The sequence below is a fragment of the Tympanuchus pallidicinctus genome, unplaced genomic scaffold (assembly GCF_026119805.1).
Source record: "Tympanuchus pallidicinctus isolate F22 unplaced genomic scaffold, pur_lepc_1.0 scaffold20, whole genome shotgun sequence".
NCBI lineage: Eukaryota > Metazoa > Chordata > Aves > Galliformes > Phasianidae > Tympanuchus > Tympanuchus pallidicinctus.
The window spans coordinates 13,208,744-13,230,575 of NW_026294722.1; the positions used below are offsets into that span (position 1 = coordinate 13,208,744).

Consider the following 21,832-nt stretch of genomic DNA (forward strand, 5'->3'; position numbering starts at 1 on the left):
CTGTTCATTTCGGAGGCAGGTGCACACACTTTCTCTACCCATGGTCTTAGCAAGCTGTGATCTACCTCAACCCAGCCTGGAAACTGTATTCCAGCACGAGAGCTCAGCAGCTCTACATCATTACTGTAACTACACCTGGGCACTGCACTACACTAACAGCAATGCAGCTCCTGGTTGGAAACACAGCAAAGTGGCACATTTGTCTGAGAAAGTCACTAACATTTCTCAAGAGAGAGTGCTCTGTAGCAGAGGGACCCGGCAACACGCTTCCCCTGATGCAGAGGCAAAGTGAAGGGTGGGGAGAGCTGGGCCATTCTCTGCTCCAACTGCTCAAGGCTGGTTCTAAACAAACTGAGCTACCATCGTATGAGGTATCAGGAGAACAAACACCGGTGTCCCTAACCACGGACTTCTCAGAGCCAGTAGGCCTTGAATGGAACATTAATCAGGATACTCTGGGGATGCTGCCAACTTGGCAAGAAAACCCAAGGTCTGTGAATTCTTAGCTGAACTGCCTTTACGATGCTAAAAATCACACCCATAGGTCAGAAGGACTCCTATGCAGGTGAAAGCCCTTCCCCTAAGCACGTGTAGTTGGGGAAGTATAGAGTCAGCAGTACTATAGCTGTACAGAAATCTCTAACCAAGCATGGTAAGGAGAGAACTGGGAAATTACTAACTTTGTAACTTTTGTGTATAAGTATTGTGCATAGTTCCATTCTGTGTCCCTGACCTGTGGGAAACCACCAGGCACCCAGGCCTGCACAATCCTGGAATGAATGAGCAGCATCTCTCCTGAGTGCATGGCGACTTCCTGCACACTGCCTGCTGAGTCTGCTCTTTGGACAACACTATTTAGGATGCCTCCTAAACGATCTGCAGACACTTCTGCCCAGAAAACAACCCATTTTCTCCCTCTACTGCACCTGTTATTTAAAGAAACAAACATGTCATTTCATAAGCTGAAAATAAATTTAAAATACCACAACAAAACACCATAAAGATTCACAAAATACAGATGAGCTCAATAGAAAACAAGCAAAGCAAAAGGTTTGCCTGGAATGATCCATCTATAAACCATACATTTTTCTAAAAACGTCCCAGCACCACCTACTTTGCAAGTACTCCTCCTGGCTCCATTTATATATGGCTATAAATACCCACAGATTCTCCCAAATTAAACCACCCACGCCTTTCCAAAGGCTTCCCACTGGAATAGATTCTGTGCTCTTAGAAAACCGGTAATACAAAGGACTGAGGAAAGACATTCAATGAATAAGTAACACAGAGCCTAGCCACCAGGGCAGGATGCAGAAGGCTGCAGAGAACCAAGGCAGGTGAGACTCAGACAGAAAGCACCTACCTACCTCTAAATACAATCAGAAATGTGTGCTCGCTTGCTTACTCCAAGATAGGGATTCTCTCAATTCCCATCATTTCAATATCATAGAATCATAGAATCACAGAACGGCCTGGGTTGAGAAGGACCACAACGCTCATCCAGTTCCAACCCCCTGCTGTGTGCAGGTCGCCAACCAGCAGCCCAGGCTGCCCAGAGCCACATCCAGCCTGGCCTTGAATGCCTGCAGGGATGGGGCATCCACAGCCTCCTTGGGCAACCTGTGCCAGTGCCTCACCGCCCTCTGGGGGAAAAACTTCCTCCTAATATCCAGCCTAAACCTCCCCTGCCTCAGTTTAAAGCCATTCCCCCTTGTCACCATCCACCCTCAGTCATTCCCCTCCTGTTTATACGCTCCCTTCAAGTACTGGAAGGCCACCATGAGGCCTCCCCAGAGCCTTCTCTTCTCCAAGCAAAGGAAGCTGTGCTCACATCAGAGCACTAAGCTGTGCCCCACACACAGCTGGCGGGCGCCATGGCTCCATTCAGGGCACTTGGCTGCCATGTCCTGCGGGGTGACAGGCTGTAAGGGCTGCCCTCGCCTGCTGGGCATCCCCTGCGTGTTCTCTCCACACCCTCTAGGATCTCTGCGTCACTATACTCTGTAGTTAGAGACTGAAAATTTTTGTTCATTCATCTCAGCGTGACTAATGTGTTAACTCCATAACCTGTTACACTCCTACTTTACATGCTAGTCACGCTGGGGGAAAATTACACAAGACAGCTATCAAGCTGTGCTACAAAACATGGCATTAGATACACCTAAACACACACTGCCTTGCTGGCATGCAGCAGGGTGGCTGGGAGCCTCCTCTGTAGGCACGGACTGCTCACGCACAGGACACGTGGGCTGGGGCTCCCAGCGCTGCTCTGGACAGCCCCCACTCTGGATAGAAAAGGGAAGCAACACTTGGGGTACAAAGGCAGATGGAACATCCCCAGATCTGCAGCCAGCACAACGGCAGAGGAAGCCACTCACATTCCTCAGGCTCATACTTGAGGTATTCTTTAGCTGTGTGTGCTGCACAGCTTTTCACTATGATTTCCAGCCCATGCCTCTCTCAATGCTCACACTGGAAGATGAGCTGCGGGGCAGGCTCCTTGCTCTGGTTGGGCAAACCTCAGGCTTGGCTACTGATCAAGAGCGCAGCAGACTTCATGTATGGCCTCTGAGCAGCATGGGATGCATCTCCTCACCCCCTGTTCACTTCATGCCAGCAGCATGCTCCTGACTACCTGCAAGAGCTGTTCCATGCACTGCACTTAAACGCTGTCTGATGCAGCCAGCTCCCAGCAAAGCAGGCAAAGGATCCAAATCTGCTTTCAAATATTTTCTTAGGTTATCACTTTTCGCGTTCCAGCCCATGTATTTTTGGGACTGCATCACATGGTGCTCTATCTCCAACACAAACTGTGACCCCAAGCAGAGAAGCCACGTTCTGCTTCACCAGCACTGCACCAGCTCCTGCATGTGTGCAGTTGCAGCTTCTTTTCAAAGCAGCATGGCTTTGCCTCCCTTAGATCTGGGCTACAACCAGGACAGAAATGTCACCTGCAAAATATACTTGCTGACAAGTTTAAATGAGCCCTATATTTAACAATGGTTTGGGAAGGAAGAAGTTTGTGGTCAGCTCTCTGTTACTTTCTGAGAAGGCGTCCAATTTTAACTACGAGAAATATTCCACTGCCACGTGTGCGACTGAGCTCAGCTCACAGAATGTCCTTCTGTCACCATCTGAATTCACTGCCATCAGCTACACGCTCAAGCTGACTGAGCAAGAATGGAAGAAAAATGGAAAAGCCTGCTTTGGGTTACCTGGAGCAGCCCCAATAAAGCACTGAAACTGTGCTGAGCTCCCCTGTACAAAACAGCCCAAAGAGATTTAAAGCAGGGAGGGATACTCGGGATACGAACTGGAACAGCAGATCACTGCTATGGGAAAGCTGCAGATGACTGTCTCCAGCGGCACCTTTTCTGCTCGTGGTTATCTTTCACAAGCTTTGCAGCACTCCCCTTAGCTGTTTCCCTCATCACAGACAAAAGAAGCAGCACCTATTGCTACCACAAATACAGCTCATGCAGCTGACATCTCACGTTTGATGTCCAGTGGCACTACTCTAATGCAGTATCTGCGTTACTCGGCAGCTCACAGAGCTCAAACAAAACCGCAGAGCCGTGTTCACCAGTCTTATGGTGAAGGACACGTTTGAACGGATCTGTGCAAAGAGGCTTTCCCATCTCCTGAGCCACCTGCTCCTACGAGCCCTGGAGCTCCAGACATCCCACCCAGGGGATGTGAGGGCTCCTGGAGATTTCATCCGATGGACTCTTGCCTCAGGGGAAATATCCCTTGCTTTTCCATCAGCACTGACTACAGCTGCTGTACCTCACTACTCATTCCATCCAACACCCTCAAGCTCCCAGGCACGCACAAGCAGCACACGCACCGAGCCCCCACCTCCCAGCCGATGCAGGGCTTATTGTCAAGCAGCTTATGCTCAGCTCTGCCTGCTTTCCACCAGATCCTTTCATTCCTTTTGCAGTTTTATTTTCAAACTGCTTTGTTCCAACCACGCTCCCTACTGACTGCGAGTCTTTACATTTAAAAAAAAAACCAACACCAAATACAAATATGTATTCCATTGAGCAAAGTGTTTCAGAAAGTGACGGATCAGAACTGTATTCTACATAGACGCACAGAGCCTTGACACCCAGCTCAGCCCTCCTGCCATGTGGGAGGAACTACCACTCCAGTTATAATACAGCTCAACATGCAGTCAGACCTCAGCTTTCATATTCTGCAATGCAATTGTGATTGATCTTTTTAAACTCCTTTGTTTGAAGCACTACTGGGATGGGAAATGAAAATCAAACAAGAAGAATTACTAGTTATCTCCATCTAAAAATACAACTACCTTAAACTTCTTCACGCTGATTCACATATATAAATTACACAACCTAGAACTGATTTACTGACACCTATTAACCAGCAGAGGAGTTGCACTGCGTAGTTCTGAACGCATCTCTTAGCATGCACACTGTGATCCAGCCCAGCCTGGACAACCTGGCCTTGAAGTGGGTATGAAATCACCTCTGCTCAGCAGACCAACCCAGCTGGCCCTGGCACAGCACACTCAGGCAGCTAACATGGCAGTGCTGTGCAGGTATACAAGCTTTTTATTCCCTCATTCTCCCTCCTCCCTCCCATTAAAAGCTGCTGCTTTCCCCAGGTAGCACCGCTCCTCGCAGCTGCCCTGAACGAGCGCTTTGCCTGGCTGCCTGCCCAGCCTGCACCACCTGAAGGACAACCTCTTCTCTGCTGTTAATGTCATTACTTCAACGCGATCATTACTGCTTGCCGCTGCCCCCTCCATCATTTCCAGCCCATGAATTAATTTCCCAGCAGAAAACACCCTTCTGTGCGTCACATTGAATTTTCAAGTCCTGCTCCTCCTCAGGCAGCCGGCCAACAGAACAAAGACGACTCAAATTAACACAGTTAAAGCCAGTAATGGATATGGGGCAACTAAGAATCAATTCAGGATGTAACTTCATTACTCATTTAATACAATTGTGAGTTGCGGCCAGAAGCGGTGCTCCTGCCCTCCATCCACGAGCCAGGCTGAAACTCCTTCCTCTTCCCTTTGCCAGGCTGACAGCGCAGAAACAAGGTGAGCTGCTCGCTCTGCAGGCTGCACCATTCTGGAGTAGTTTGCACCTGGTGACCTGACTGATGAAAATGCACCTTTGGCTCCTTGCACACCACATTTTTTCTAAATCTGCCCTGCATGAAGACTAGTTGCAAAAAAAACCCTGCATTTTTTGGCATGATTAGCTATGGTTTAATCACAGAGTCAACAGTGTATGTGCCCATGGCACTACCAGCTGGCGCATGGGGAGGCAGAACAGCACGACTGCTGTTATCTACTTGGACAGAATATAAGGCAGAACTCAGCTTGCTAACCTGAACTGCCTTGCTGCAGGGAACAAAATTTTCTTCTCAGCATTTCTGAACAGGGACAGCAGACCCTCAGCTCCCTGCCCTGTCCCGCCCCACTGCCCCCACGCAGCCAGGACCCAGCCCTGCCCCACGTAGCGCTGTGCCTGCCCATCTGCAATGTGAGCAGGCAGAACATGGATGCTCTGCCATGCCAAATTTCTGCTGTTTCAGGGAGTTTAATAAGTCTATCAGGGGATCATGAGAACGTGAGGATCTGCTCAAGGTGCATGGCAAGAACAATGGGAATGGACTGACAGTATGATCTGCCTCTCAGGAAAATTGTTAATTAAGCTCAAGTCATGTCACAGAACTGTGGACTCAATTGCCTTTTCAATTCGAGTTAACCTGAGCTAAGAAAATGTTTGTTTTTTTACCACAGAAGAACAACTTGAAATGCAAGATTATTAACATGCTGAGAAGAATGATAAGAAAGTCCTCCGAGTCGTGCAGACTAGAGATGTATGTATAGTTAGGGCATGCCATATAAATTTGCTCTGACAGTTGCATAGATTGCTCACAGTACTGTGTAATGAATGATCTGTGATGTCAGCTCCAAACCCTGCAGTCCAAGCTGACAGTCACGTATGTATAACATCGAGGGCAGTCACTCACTACAGCCTTTGTGGTTCTCCCTCAACAAAAGCAGCCATGCATCAGCACCTCCTACGTATCAGCATGGGCTGATAATTCCTTCTTATTTCGGAGACGTCTGAAAGATGGGATGCAGCTACTCACCATATCCTCTGCCAGCTCTGGTGAACGCTCTTTCAGGAGCTCTGGGAGCACTCTGTAAATATCTGCATGAATACAGCAGAGAAGTATGATGCTCACTGTGAGGTACCCGTGTCAAACGCTGTCCTGTGACACTGAGACACAAACACACAGCGACCCGCTTCCCAGGAGCAAACTGGGGCAGGGCTCATTACAGCTGCACTTGTAGGAAGCATTATTCTGTGTGAATGAATTTTTGAAGAGTATGACTAGAAGGTCTGCTTTTAATTACAACACCACACCATTTGGCTGAACAGCGTGACAGAAAGCCAACCAGAGAACAGATGAGTTCACCAAGGCCGTTGCGTAAAAAAGCACTGAGGCCTGGCACAGCCATCACAGCCACCCAGCGAACTCCTGGAATTAGCAGCACCTCTGAAACCACCAGAGAAATTCCACAGCAGCATGCGTTGTGACACAGACAGAGTGGGAGCTGGAGCACCCACAGCAACAGCACGTGGTTCTGCGCTCACAGAAATGTCTGATGGCTAAAACTCACCAAAGGGAACAATTCCAAACCACATTTTCACTCTTGCTGAATGTGTAGAAGGTCACAGTGTTGTGCTTTTTTCTCAAAGTCAGGTTTGCTTTCTGTGACATGAGCAATGGAGTCACTGCTGCACGGTGGGAGCAGGGGCAAGGAGTGGGGATACAATTCCCATTCAGGAGAACACAGCTCAACTATTCCAAGCTTTTGGGGTAAATAACTTCAGATTTGAAATGTAATAGGATGAGGGAACAGCATCAGGTTGCACAAGGGGAGATGCAGGTTGGACATCAGGAAATGATTCTCAGGGCGAATCGTCAGGCACTGGAATGGGCTGCCCAAGGAGATGGTGGAATTAATGAGCCTGGAGGTGTTCAAGAAATGTGCAGAAGTTGTATTGAGGGACATGGTTTAGTGGGAGATACTGATGGTAGGAGGACAGTTGGTCTGCATGATCTTGGAGATCTCTTTCAACATTGGTGATTCTATAGGTAAGTATAATAATGTAAGTTAAGGTAACTCCTATCAAATTGAATTTAGTCTTACATACTTGGGATACAGCAAAAACATTCCCCAGCATCAGCATGTAAGAAACCTTCACATCACAAAGCTTATTAGTTTAAGGTACATTACTTAAAAACCGTAGGATAATTAAAAAAAATACTACGTAAGACATCATGCCATTGAAAACATTAAGAATAATGACATTTAGACTGGAAATCCACGATCCCACGGACACTCCAACTAGAACATCCAAATACTGCAAACAAAGCCCTGAACAAAACACAAAGACTTCTTTCTAAAGAAGCTGAAGGTGCCAGGACAGGTGACTTCAGTTCCCTGCTGCTGCGCCCACAGATGGGTTTCACATGCAACCCCCCGGGGGCGGCCCAGCACTGCGGCCTCAAGGCCTGAATGTTTGAAAACACCTGAACATCTCAACTCCGGCACTGCACACCGCTCTCATGCAGAACATTGTTTCCTTGTATTCAATAGGAATTTCCCTCTTTGCAGCTCCCGCTGCAAACCTCTAACAAGAGCCCGGTTTGTTTTCTCTAATGCCTTTTTGTGTTGTAGAAGATAGATTCACAATCAGTGAGATTTTTTACCCGAAAACACCATAGATCAGAATAAAAAGAAAAGTGAAAGCACAAAATAACTACTGCTACAGCCAGACATCAGCACCACTTAACATTTCACTTTCTGAAACTGCTTAATAAGTACCCAAGTCAGATACTTTGTGCTAGGGGCTGATAGGGAGCAGGAATTCATCTCCTGGTGGATTTTTCAGGCAGATGTTCATTTGTCAAAATAACAGGTTTAATATTAAAATTCTACTTCTCTCCTTCTGAATAATATTTAACAGTTTCCAGAGTAACAACACATAGAGCTGCTCTGGCTCTGTGCAGTGTAAGCTCGTCTCTGCCGGTGCAGCTCAGGAGCTTGTGCCCAGGGCGAGCAATGGAGCAGCGCCCGATGCTAGCTCCTACGAGCTTCAAAGCACACTGCACAGAAGCCTGGGTCTCTCTCAGATGCCGTTGAAGCTTCTTCCCCAGCGTACTAAAATGCTGCTCTCTTTCTGAACAAAGAGCTTATCACCATCAGGGCTCATGCTGCTGACACTGGTAAGGAAGTCTTCCCCATTAAATCTAGTTGGGTGCCTTTCTCTCTGATGGTCACAGACATTATGGTACCTCTGAAACACTTTCCAACGCGACGATATCTCAATTCAGTGCTCAGCACAAGGTGACACCATGCCTACACCAAAGCCTAACTCCTTTCCTACGACACACGTCGACAGCTCTGAAAAGAGACAAGTTCCCAGAAGCTGGTGCATGTTGTCCAGAGAAGGACTTTCCCAGTGCCGAGCCCTCAGCAGAACAGCATGGACTGAGGCTCCCATCTCTACAAAAGCCTTTTCACAAGGCACCCTCTGCCAGCACGCACCTGGAGAGAAAGAAGCAGGCATCCTCACGTTTAATATTACCTCACTGCAACATTACGCACACATTTTTTCCCATATTAACTTTTAGGCAGAGTTTATGTTGAAGACAGTGCTGATACAGTCACCTTGGAAATAAAATGAGTGCCTCAGTTATTTCTGGATTTCTTCTAATCCAGTATCTCTGCCCACCCCCTGGCAGGCTCCGTGCCTTACATGTATGCAAAATGGCAGAAATTGTTCCCTGCTCTGTCTGGTATTGCGATGCTCCAGCCATTAATTCTAAAGAAACACTCAGTGGTTTAAAATGTTCTAAAGAAAGGGCCTCCATACCACAAAACGTGATCAAGACTTTGTTGGTCAGGTGATATTGTGCTATTAGCTGATGACAAACGCAGCTGTAAAGAATACCATATTAGTTTTAGCAAGCATCATGGAACCATAGCCTAGATTCTTTTCCAAACCTCCTTCACAGCAATCTAAGCTGATGAGTTTTAGCTGAACTGCTGGAGAGGGTCTAAGAGTACACGCAGACCTGAAAACAATCATTAGCAGTTAAGCCCTAGTAATCCAATTACTCTGGATCATGCGTAATACTCTATAAGTAAAATGATAATAACCCACGTTACTACAGAGTGCCCCCTCAGCAACTCGGGCGCCTGGCTCAGCCTCCAGCAAAGACAAACCCTGCTCAGAAGTGCCAGCCTCCCCTGGGCAGCTGCAGTCACAAGCTCACACTGCAGCCCAGCAAACAGGAGCCCTTAAAGCAGCGGGTTATTAAGGAAACGCCAAGCGACACCATCACCACCACCCCCACCCCATCAGAGCCCATCACCCTGGTCTCTGTATTGACCCCATTTCTTCTCTTTCAACCTCACAATATCTCCATGTTAGATCTGCGGATTGAGTAGAGTCTTTTGTTCAAATACTGGGAAAAACAAAACAAAACAAAACCAAAACCAAAACAAAACCACAACCCTTCTCCCCCCTCCAAGTTTCTGTGACCATAATTCCTTCTCCAGGACAGAAATAAAAATGAAACTGAAACACAGTTCAAAGCACGGCTCACCTGAGCAGACCGAGGTCCTGAGTGCACAGCACTTTACAATTAAGAGATGTTCAGCAAGATGCTCTGAATCAGTGCAAAATGGCCAGAAATTAACTTACACAGTGAATGCATGAGCACAAAAACACACAGGTAAAGAGCCACAAATGAACAACACCTGAACACTAGTATGTCCTTTTAAAGCAGCTGATGTCTTACAGATGACACAGCAAGAGCATAATGAAGGACACATCAGTCCACCCGTGCTGGAAGATTCCTTCAAACCAAAACCTTCACCCACAGCCTCTCCTATTCTAAATCCTACAGACAGACCCAGGAATCAAACTAGTGCCATTGGCTGGTGTCGTGCTGCTGCACTGTTTCTGTCGTAGTTCAAGCTGGAACAACCTGCCCAAACTGGAAGTGCGTGCCTCCATCCCTACTGACAGTGTCAGATGAAGATGACACGTCAGCTTTTACTCTTACAGAAGTTTTAATACTCTAGTAACAACCCCAAAGTAGTGGCCACAAGCAAGTTTTGTTTTGTTCAGTTTTTTTTTCCCCCCCCATCAAGCACTTTGTTAAAGACTTGCATTGATTTTGCCCAGTGAAAAATGATCTGAGGGGTTGTTCCAGCCAGGCTTCATTGCCCTGCTCCAACATTCAAAAGGATTTCTCTTATGAAAAGGGCTCTAGAGCTCAGCTTTGAAAGCAACTGCACAATGATCTGATGGAGTATTAACTGTCGAACAAATCAGCCTAAATGGAGGGAACTGCTCCAACAGATTAAAACCTCAATGCTCCTACTTCAAAAGTACCTCACTTTGTTTGCAGCCTGTCACCTGCCACTTTCATTTGGTGGTCTTTTTTCACTGGAAAAGACAGGGAATCATTGCTTCATATTCACTCCATGCTGCTAAGACTTGTGTTCCCATTACAACCTGTTCAAAGAGATCTTAAGACTGGAGGGTTTCCACCTATTAACCATTCTCTGCAAGAAGCCTGTTGCACACCTCTCCCTTTCTGGCCTCCTTTCCAGCAGCTCTTCCAATGTCCAGGCTCTGCAGGAACAAGGAGACCAGTGCCTGTGCAGCAGTCACCATGTGGGCACACTGTGGGTTCATGCAGTGCAACGTCCCCTCACATTATTTCTTATTCTATTCCTTTGCTCTTTCTTGCCACTTTTTTCTCTTTTTTTTAGTTCTCTCATTCTCTACACCGAATTTGCCAGAATAATTATGTTGATAATGAGCTCCACATAGATCACATCCAACACTTTGCTGCATTACAGGCCCATTTTTCACACATTCCTGGGGAGATACATCAGAGCTCCTCTTCCAAAACGTGCTGTAATACTTCCACATACCTTTACAAACACGCAGGCAACCCTCCCTGTAAGGCCCTGCTTTCCCTACCATTCTCATTTCCTTACTGCATACAGATGAAAAAAAATACATCTCCCAAAAGAAAACTGTCTTTTCTGAAGCGAATTTTTAGAAATATCCTCTGAATTGTGAATATCGATAATTTTTCTTAATTAAATATTTTTAAATTGAAGTTCTTCCTCACTGACCTCAAGGGTTTTTTGCTTTGTTTTTGAAGAAGCTCTTTTAAATGGATGTTCTGCATTTCCATATGAGCTACACCTGGTTTGAGCCCACTGCACCATCCCAGCGCGTGGGACCAACCCAGCACGATAGAAAAGCCCAGAAGAAAATTGCAGGTATAGCATTTTAAAGTCAATTTGAGCCATACAGGCACATAAACACTGCAGCAGCAGCTGCCCCAGAAAACATCTGCGAGGCAGCGCGTTTGGGGACGGCAAGAGAAGTCATTAAAACAAAGATTCCTACAGTGCAGGCTGCGAAGCCCTTCGCTAGTACTGGCTTTTCACTTGCAGCAGCCATACAAACCTTACAGACCTTACATCAAATACTTTCCCTGATCTCCTTCCTGCACCAGCAGTGTGCGGGGCAGGGATGGAAGCAATATCCAGTAGCTGGGCAGTCCATGCACAGCAGCACGCGAGAAGTCCTTGGCTTCTTTAAGAACTGTGATTAAAGGTGGGCATGGTGGGAATCATTACAGGCTCAGACATTTCTCGTAAAAAGCAGACATCTGATTTGAGCAATTGATCTGTTTGTAGGCTTTACACTGCTTTCCAGGACCCCAGGTCTTGCTGCTCTGCAGGTTTCACACTGAGGCTGGGAGTGCTGCAAAGAACTGATCTGTGCAACTCCTTCACCAACCATGCTGCAACCGGAAGGTGCCATTGCTTTGGCCATCTCGTAATTCTGCACAGAATAACATCCACCTAACAAAGAGGCCAACACTTTCCACTGCCCCTCAATACTGGCAATCCTCCTGTGTTGAACATTCACGTCAGTTACAGTTTAAATGTTTTGGTTTTCCTTTAAACGAAGCTGTAATCAAAGACCTTTCAGGACCCGGCTGCCAGCAAGAAACCTCACTGCCCACGGCAGCAGGCTGCGGCCGTCCCACGGGGCCAAGCGCAGCGGCCATCCTGCTGCCAATCTGACAGCTCGGCCCGCAGGAAAGGGGGCACTGGTGGAAAAGCACTGGCTGTGAAAGCTAGGCCTGGGCCCATGAGGCCACCTGGAATCCCCACAGCTGGGAAGGTCGGTGGTTCCGAAACACAGCCGGAGCTCTGAGGGCTGTGATATTCGACCGGATAGAAACGCCTCAGGCTTTGCTAAAGGAAGCGCTTCAAGATCGTAGCTCAAGTTCTGGAAGCCCCTCCTTATCAAAAGCTTTGGCAACCCTAAGACTGCACCCCCTTAAATCATTTTTAGGCCAACAAGATGACGGATGATGGCTTCTACATAAGCAGTTGATCTTAATATGGAGGCACGATAAAAATAGCAGCACGTGTCATGTTTACCATCAATCCACAGACCGGGCTGACGTCTGAAGGCGACAGATCTGGGAAAATGCTAATGCCTCACATCACAGCATCAAGCTGCAGAAAAGCCAGGTACCCGCAGTACAGCGCTGCTCACTTCAGGCAATTAAGGCTTAGTCCCAAATTAAGCTTTTGGCACATGCTGTTGCAAGATTTTAATCTTTTGCCATCATTTTCCCCCAACAATCACTACTTACCAAAGAGCAACACACACTCTGGAGACCCGCATCAAGGCCCAGCACCGCTTTGCTAAGCAGATCTTATGTCATGACGTAACGGCAGTGGTTATTCTACCTTTACGGAAGTCATTGTCTCCTTTTTTTTTTTTTTTTTACTACAAATTTCTTCTAAGGTTATACACAATGAAATATATCCAATTTCTTAATTTTTTCTTTAAAAAAAAAAAAAACAACAAAAACAGCTGGCTTAAGCTTGTTCAATTTCAGCTTCCATTGTGAAGAAAACGCTGTCTTTATTAAAGATATATGAAGCAATTGAACTCAGAAGAAAAAGCAGCAGTTACCTCGTGAAAGGCCAATGGAAAATGCATGCTACCCTTCTACCACTGACAAGAAAAGCTAATGCTCAATGAATTCCTCCTCCGTTGGTCTGAGAAATCCCATGCAACACGACATTAAAAGCTGGCATTTCAAGGCCTTCCTGGGCTTGCTTGGCAACCTAAATAACACACATACCCACACAATTCATCTCTGCCAGAGTTTAAGAGTCCTCCAGGAATTCTGCTCCCCATGTGAATAAAAAAGCAGGATTACAGACTTCTAAGAATCCTTCAGGGGCCACTGCGTGGTCAGGAAAAGCTGTTATTAGCCAGGAAATATCATTTTCTAACCTACAAATACTGCCAAAAATTGAATGCAGTCATGTGGAACAGGCAGCAGACCCTCCTCCTGCGTAACCAGCCGGTCAGCTCTGCAAGTTGTTCTAACGACCCTTTTACACGGGGAGAATGGCCCAGAATTGCACTCAAAAACACTTTGTTTGGACGTAGCTACAGGCATTACAACAAAAGCCATTTCTCACAGTGTGAATCGAACTGTTGTCAGAAGGGCGCGATGCTCCCATCACACCAGTGGGGCTGCTGTTGTACGCATGGCCAGACAGCCCAGCACTGAAGCTGTTGCTTCCCGGATTTCAAAGGGCTGCTGACGTACGCGGGTACAGGAGTAATCTGCTGCAACTGCATCTGTCAGGCTGCCTAAAGTTTGGGAATCACTGCTGACACTCCTCTGCATTTGCAAACAGTTTGTGAAGACAAGAGGACACACATCATACAAAACAGAAATTCATATTCATCAGGCACGAGCAGGAAACAAAACAAAAACCTGACAGCAACAAGCATTAGGCAAGGGTCCAAGAAGTCTCCATCACTGCCTGGGTACGACAGCCCCAGGCCAGAAAGCAGTGCGTATCCACCTCAGGTTTTTGGGGTTTTTTCTTCTCCAAATCTCCCAGTCATCTCCCACAGTACAGTTCTTTTAGAAGGGAGGAGTTTCTCTTTTGAGAACCGTGTTGCTCAGCCCTGCCCCTGCACCCCCAGCTCTCCAGCACGCACCACAGAACTGGGATGAGCTCCTGACCTCCCTACAGACACACGGGGCTCAGCAGCAGGGAGTGCTGCAGCACAGCCACTCACTGCCACGGCCATTGCGACTTCCCAGGGGACGTCTGCACAAGAAGCACACGTCTCACAGTGCCTGCTGTAAGAGCATGTCCACAGTAACAATTAGTCAGCAACGACTTGCAGCGCCCAGACAAGTGCATATTCAACTACACTGAACAACCACAGCTAACGAAGTCCATTTGGATTTATTGCCCAGTAGTTTCTTTCTTGAAGATGTTCTCTATCTGCAAACATCACACTCTGATGCTTGGCAGAAAAAGAACCCTTCTGGATGTCGGAACTAGATGTACCAATGGCTGATGTCTCCTAGGCTTTACAATCCTGCAAAAGCAGACAGCTTTTGTGAGCAAGAGATGATTACATGAGGGCTGAGTGCTTCCTGCAGGACAGCCTGCAGCAGGACTCAGACTTCATGCTCTTTGAGGCCCAGTAAAAGGTTTTCTGAGTTTCAGCTCCCCTAGAACCAGGCACTTTACATCAGCACTCACCTCACGCCGCCATCCCCAGGAGCCAACAGCCACAAACTTCAATGCCATTCAAAAACAGTTACAATTGCACAAACTAAGTGTTCAAAGGTAACAAATACTGGGGTGCTGCTCAGTGGGACTCAGTTCCTGCTCCATGTGGTCAGAAGAATTTTTTTAAACCTTCACTAGGAGGACAGGGCATGCTGCACTTCCTAGGCTGGGCTATGATTGCATTGCTGGAGCACCTCAACCCCTCAGTGATGGAAGCCCAACAACTTTTGGGTTTTTTCAATATTCCACCGAAAACAAATAAAAATGACACTGGATTCTCCAAACAATCCGACTTGCTTCAGCTTCTTCTTGGTAGAAGCGGTGACCTGATCTTCCTCACTAACTCATCCACAGACCAACCTCCAACCTCAGCTCTGCTTCTGCATTCATTTTGCTTGAAAACCACCCAATTTTTGCAGCTTAAACTTCTGTGTTAAAATCTTAATGATGGCAGGCCAGCAACTGAGAAAGCACATTTGACTAATTTAGGTTACGCCAACTCCTCTATCAATCGTTCAATTTAAGGACAGACCAGCAGTGGCACACAGGAGCACCCAGTGCTACCAAATGACAGCCATCACAATTCTAACCAGGGAAATCCGTGGCAACGTGGTGCTCACAGCCTGACACAGGCCCATACAAGCTCTCATGAAGGAGACATCTTGATGGAGAGCCTTCTGAACAGCCTGGCCTTGCCTTGTCTTTCTCCCTAAGCCATAACATTTACTTTATGTAGGCACAGTGCAAAATGATTAAGAATGCTTCAGCTTCTTCACATCCCAAATGTGACCAAAAATACTTAATATTATGGGTTGAAGGAACAGCGACACTTAAAAACAAATGAATGTCTCCAATTTCCTATTTATCTTAGATGTGCTGGTAATTATTGTTTTGTCCCATGGCTGAGTGTGTGGACATTCGCAGAGTTCCAGGCCATGGACAAGGCTCAGTGGCTCTGTAAAACGAGACACAAGATCTCCCCAGCCTTCCTGAGCACGTGAACAACTGCATTCAGTAACATTTCTGTCCAACCTCATGGAACCAAGAAGCTGACTTCATAACAGGATTTTGACAAAAACCACATCAGGCTGAGCTCCATCAAAACAGGAAAGCTGGAGTGCGACAGAAGGGCTGAAGAGCTGCTTCCCCAGCAGAGGAGCCGCACAGGAGCTGCAGGTACACACTGGGCAGTGCCTGAGCTGGCACAGGGAAAGCAGGCTTCAGCTGCTCCGGAGCCCCGCCATCACCACGTGGGAAATCAAGAACCACATCTCAGTCCTCCTGCTGAAGAAAATGCACCAATCCAAGCCATACAGCTATTATTTACACAGGTCAAATTTCTCCTCTTGCCTGTGCAAAGGTAGGAACACCTACAGAAGCTAGAGAATAAAGTCCATGCATCAGATGACAACTATACAAGCTCCCTACTGATTTACCTAAATGCACAAAACTCCTAGTTTGCTGCCTTTAAAAACTTCCAGGCAAGGATTCATGGCCAGCTTGTTTTTCTGTCCCAGCACAGCGAAAAGCCCACGGAGCAGTCACAGATCTGACTGGCAGCTGGGTGTGATTCACACACCAAGTCATACCCATCTAACTACAGCAGCACATTCACACCAACCTGAGACACAGCACCTGTCTGCACAGACACTGCCACTGCCTTCAGTCCACACTGCAGCCGAGCCTGGAGGGTCACAACTACAGTCAGCAGCAGCAAGTACAGAAATATGCATTTACCCAACCAAATTGCTTCTAATCAAATCCATGTGTTCGTACACTATCAGTACATCAACACTAAATCAGCATTAAATTCTCATTTGTCGGGTTCATTTGCAGCCAGGCCTGCTGGCAGGCTCGATGCCTCACACGGCAGCAGCAGGCAGGGCTGCGAGGACAGGCGTCTGCTTCTAGTGGTGACGAAACTGCAACACGAGATAGCATCCAGATAGCTTTGCAGCCGTAGGACGGAGGGAAAAGCCCTCTCCTGTGCTAATAATGAGCTGAAAAACAGATGACAGGGTAGGGATAAGTGATCGATTTCCACATGGGAGGAAGACGGCCAGGAGCCCTTTGCAGTGCTGTGCTGTACACTGCATTCCCAATGGCCTGGAATAGGGGGCAAGGGGGGAAATCAGAGTCTGCCAGGGATGTCAGCTATTCCCACGGCAGAGATAAGGGCTGGCTGAAGAGCTGCAGAAAACCTGACGGGACTGAATAACGGGGAGATAAAACCACAGATGAAATTCCGTGAGAACAAAGCATACAGAAAAAAAGCAATCCTAAATTCACATGTAAAGTGATGTGCTCCAAACTGGTGATAACACCCTGAAACTCCTGCTGCAGTCATGACTGATAAAACCATCAGCTCACACCCATCTAGCACTTAAAAAACCCCAATCTAACACTAGGGAATTATTTGGAAAGAGATGGAATTAAGGCACCACACAAAGCTATAGCTTGCCTGCGCCTTAAACTCAGGATGCAGCCTGCTCCTTCATTTGGAGGGGACACATCACAAGTAGAAAATATTTTAAATAGGAAACAGGATTTAAAAAGATAAACAATGAGGAATAATTGATTAGGCTAGGACTCTTCTGCCTGGAAACAGAGACTGCAGCAGTGACATACGACCGAGTCTATAAAATCATCAGCTGCGCAGAGAAGGTAAACAGATCAGTTGTTCCCTGTTTCCAAACAATAAAAAAGCCATGAGATATCAACTGAAGGTAGCAGCTGTCGAGTTCAAAATAAAAAACGCTGACGTGTTGAGCTCCTACAGCATTGTCTGTGCTCCAGAAGGCCTCCCCCAGGATGCCAGCAGCGCTATACATTCAAATGGACCAGGCACAACTACAGAAGAACAATGCATTGACCGCTATCCAAATGATACCGACCTCCGGACATCCCAGAGCTGGCGAGGGTAAGAGGGCTCAGACAAACACCTACCTCACTTGTCCCGACCTCACGCTCTTTCCTAAGGTATCCATTTCAGTCACTGCCAGGAAAGAATGGCAGAATAGGTGCTTTCCCCTGGTCCTGCGGCTGTCCTTACACCACTAACATCGATTACATCTCCGGTACTCCTGAGCCCTTCACTGAACTCATTCAATTTGCCTACCCGGCAAAAGCTGATCTGTGGAGTGGAGGACTTGGAGAGGCTGCCTTAATGCCCTGCTGGTTTAGCACGCTGTCCATTCAGGACAGCACCCAGCAAGTGCTGCAGGTGCTACAGGAGAGCAAGAACAGCACCAGCCCTCTCCCACGCCAACAAGCCAACAGGATGGTTTAAGACGTAACATACGGCTTCACCTCCAAAGAACAGATGAAAAGAAGGAAGCAGATTGCTTGTATTCTCTGTTCAACAGAAAAGCTATGATTCAGCTCTTGTGAGGAAAAAAACAGAGAGGAAACTAGTTTCACATTTTTTTAATTCAACAGGTACTTATGAATAGAAGAATTAGTCTGGCTTATATACAACTGAATAGTAAAGGTTACTTTAAAATTAAACATTGCACCTACGGCCTCCAGCATACGTACAGTAAGGAACGTGCCATGCCTCCAGTGAACTAAAACCTGTTGCAAATAGAGAAATGCATCCAAGCGTGGTGAGGATCGCAGCCAAAGGAAAGCCAAGTTATTCCTTCCCCTACTTCTGCAGCAGCAACTCGATCACTACATTACTCGGTGCTACATGCACCACAGAAGCCAAGGGGCTGCAACCAGGCAGAATAAAGTGATTCATTGATAAGAATATGCTATTAAAAATCCAGCAAGTCCCATTTCTACTGCCAAATTTACAAGAAGTGAAGGCCAAGCGAGACTAGTAGGATCTCCCACAGCTCTGACCTGCACAGCAGAGGGCACACTCTCCCACACCAGCACCACACTGCCATTGCCTTGCCCAGCATCTCACCACATGGCCAAAACACTGAGGCTTCTGGGGCAAAAGCACAGAATTTTATTACTCCTCCCAAACCACGTTCCCATGAAAAATGGGAGCGCTGCGATGCATTAAGAGATACACCCGATTCATTTTCTTCAGCGTTTTACAGAGAAGCAGGAAAAATGCTCCTCCAATCTCCTCTACCAATCAGGGGTTAAATCAGGCTGTGACAATCAGACACAAATAGCCTTAACCAACCCTGTGCAAGAGTCCCACTGAGGCTTAAGAGCCATAAGCAGCAGAGGCACGTGTGCTTCTATCCGAGGTGCAGATGGCAGATCGAGCACAAGCCGAACCCTGAGCAGAGGGCTACGGGACCGACACTGACTACAGCTACAGCAGCAGGGCTCACGGAGGGCTTTCTCTTTTACAGAGACGAGCGGTGGTAACCCCGCTGAGCTATTATTGGTGAGAAATACAATTAAGTACTTCAATTTAAAATCCGTGTTCTGCTGCACATGAAAAACAAACGCAAAATGTTTAAAGTTGATTTGCTTTCTCAGTGTTTTTTGTTTTTTTTTTTTTTTTTACATTTAATACCATATCATGGCCATCAGCAGCAGCTGCTCCAACAGAATGCTATACTTATACATCACAACTGTGCTGTAACGTTCACCTTGAGCATGCAACACAGGAATGGTTAAGAACAGAAACCATCTTAGCACCATCTTGCACAAAATCTCATATCTTTAAGAGAGCAAAGCATATGTTACACATAACAAAGCCTCTGAAGTACAGATGTATTGTTATGTTTTCCATTGAAGAACATTAAGGATCCTGCTATATGTGACCAATGTGAAGCACAATCTTCATACGAAAGCACTAGAGGATTTCTGAAGGTGATTTGAGATCAGGAAGACACAAATTAAAAGCATACTTCTTAACTTCAATTTGTTTTTAATCTAACATAAAATGAAAAGCCGGGGATACCATTAACACCTCCAATAATGCTGCTTCCAGCAGTTGTTTGGCTCTCATTTTATCCAGCTTCCACACTTGCAAAGCCAAGCACCTCACTAACAGCCAGCTATAGCCCACACTAAGCTCCTGACCCAGCAGCCGGCTTCAGCACTTTGTGGGCCACAAGCTAAGTCTCAATATCCCAAACAAATAAGAATGGAAGAGTCATTTTCAGGCCCGAGTCTGCAATCCCAGCCCAACAATCCATGATCCAAATGAATCCTGAGGATTGCCTTGTTTCTTCAGCAACCTACCTGCAATTCTGTCCCATCTGAGCACAGAGCATGGATCTGCTCCCCTGTCCAAGTCAGCTATTTGCCAGAAGAGCTTCAAGCTGATACCACTCAGCTCTCAGACTTTACATGACTCACCGACCTTCTATCACAGACCTATAGGCTGGGGCCAAACAAAGACTGACGGGTTTGGAAGACTTTTGCCTTCCTGCTTTTACAGAAAAGGACAAGCAAAGCCACAGCAATGAGCGCCCTGTTCCTGCCTGAGTGCAGGAAGCCCACAAACACACCTGACAGGGAGCGCTGGGTTCCGCCCAGCTGGGATCTCCACCTCCTCACCACTGACCCCGCGGCTGTGCGGCTCAGCTCCCCGCTCAGCCCCGGTGCTGCCGCAGCGCCGGTCCCACGAGCTGACCATCTGAACACGGGATCTGCATGGATAACTGCTGTAATAACGCAAGTGCTCGACACGGCTGCACCGTTCCCAATCGCTCCCTGGGACTTACGTTACGTGTCAGATGAGCGGGTGTTTGCCCACAGCGATGGTGTCGGTCAGCTAAAGCTTTGTTGTTGGGTTTTTAATCAACTTACTCCCTTCCCATTCGCGCAACGACAAAATTGTACCGAAATTTTTGGCTAGGACAAAGGAAAAAAAAAAACCGAAAAGAAATCAGCGGCCAAACGCTGCTATATCGGGACGCCGAGCACGCGGAGGAAAAGGCGGCCGAGCGGAGCCCGCAGCCCGGCTGTCACCACGGCGGCCCGCCGCCAGCGCCCGGGGACGTCCCGGAGCTTTTCCTCCTCCCGGCACAGCCCGCACACGGCGGTGGCCCCACGGCGCCGCCCGCGCGCTGCCGCTCGCCCTCCCGGCGGGACGCGCCCGCTAACGGCCGGCCGGGACGGGCAGCCCCAGCCCCGCGGCCGCCGCTCCCCGCCGGCACGGCCCCCGCCCTCTCCCCGCCGCCCCGGCGGAGCCGCCGCTCGGCACCAGCAGCCCAGCCGCCCCGGGGCGCCTCGGGCATCCGGGCGGAGCGCGGGCCGGCCGCGCGGAACCCCGCGTGGCTCCCGACACGGCCGGCCGCGGCGCTCACCTGGCCCGCAGGTACCTCCGCCTCCCCGGCCGCCGCGGCATGTGGGGCCGCTCTGCGCCTGCGCGCCGTGCCGCGGGACTGCGCGTGCGCACGGACCGCGCAGGGGCTCAGAACTACAAACAAGATGGCGGCCGCGCCGCGAGGAGGCGGCAGCGCCGTCTTACGGGCAGTCCGGGAACTGTCGGCGCCGCCTTCCGCCCGCAGGCCCGACCGGCCCCGCCCTGCCCGGCGCCGAGGCGATGCTGGAGGTCGCTGGCGTAGGTCGGGCGGGCCTCGCCGCCTTTCCGTGGGGCGCGGCGCGGGGTTCGGCCCGGAACGCGAGCTGGAGGCTCGGGGAGGTGCCGGGAGGCACGGGGCGCGGATGGGAAGCCGGTACCCCTTGGCTTTGGAACGCCTCGGCTTTGTCCGCGCCGATTCTCGCTCCTTTCCACGTGTGAGGTTCTCGCAACGCACGGCCGCCCTGAGCAGCCCGCCTGACGGCAGCCCGGTGCCGCGTTCCTTCCGCAGCCGCATCCGGCTCCGCTCCACACAGCGCGGCTGGCCGCGCTGACCTCAACCTCAGTACAAACACTGTCTTGCCCCAAGCGTTCCGGCTTCTGGTGCCACCCAGAGGTGCCTCTGCTCGGCTCCTAGCGGCTGTGCGGCTGCGCCCGGTGCTGGGCCGTGGGGGAGCGGAGGCGGAGCGGAGCGGAGGGGCTGCGGGAGGCGATTGGCGCTGTGCTCCCCGCCGCTGCTGGGGTCAGCCGGCCCCGCTGGGTGCTCGGTGCTCCTGGGCTCTCGTGTCATTGCTGTAAAGCGCTGTGAAATCCCGCCGTCTCACAGCGCTGCCTGCTGGGACTTCACCGCATCCTCAGTTATCTCTAGAGATTTCCCACGT

At 48.7% G+C, this 21,832-nt stretch overlaps 1 protein-coding gene across 3 annotated transcripts in view; it reads right to left on the minus strand.

Moving 5' to 3' along the window:
- Positions 1 to 21,083, minus strand: part of NDRG3 (NDRG family member 3) — a 55,256-nt gene extending 34,173 nt beyond the window's left edge. For 2 of the 3 annotated variants that reach the window (XM_052683745.1, XM_052683743.1), the window contains exon 1: positions 20,956 to 21,083. The gene's annotated coding sequence lies outside the window, so the exon portion shown is untranslated. Of the gene's footprint in view, positions 1 to 20,370; positions 20,501 to 20,955 lie in introns of all 3 variants that reach the window. The other variant, XM_052683744.1, reaches the window with a different exon arrangement.
- Positions 21,084 to 21,832: the final 749 nt, after the last annotated feature.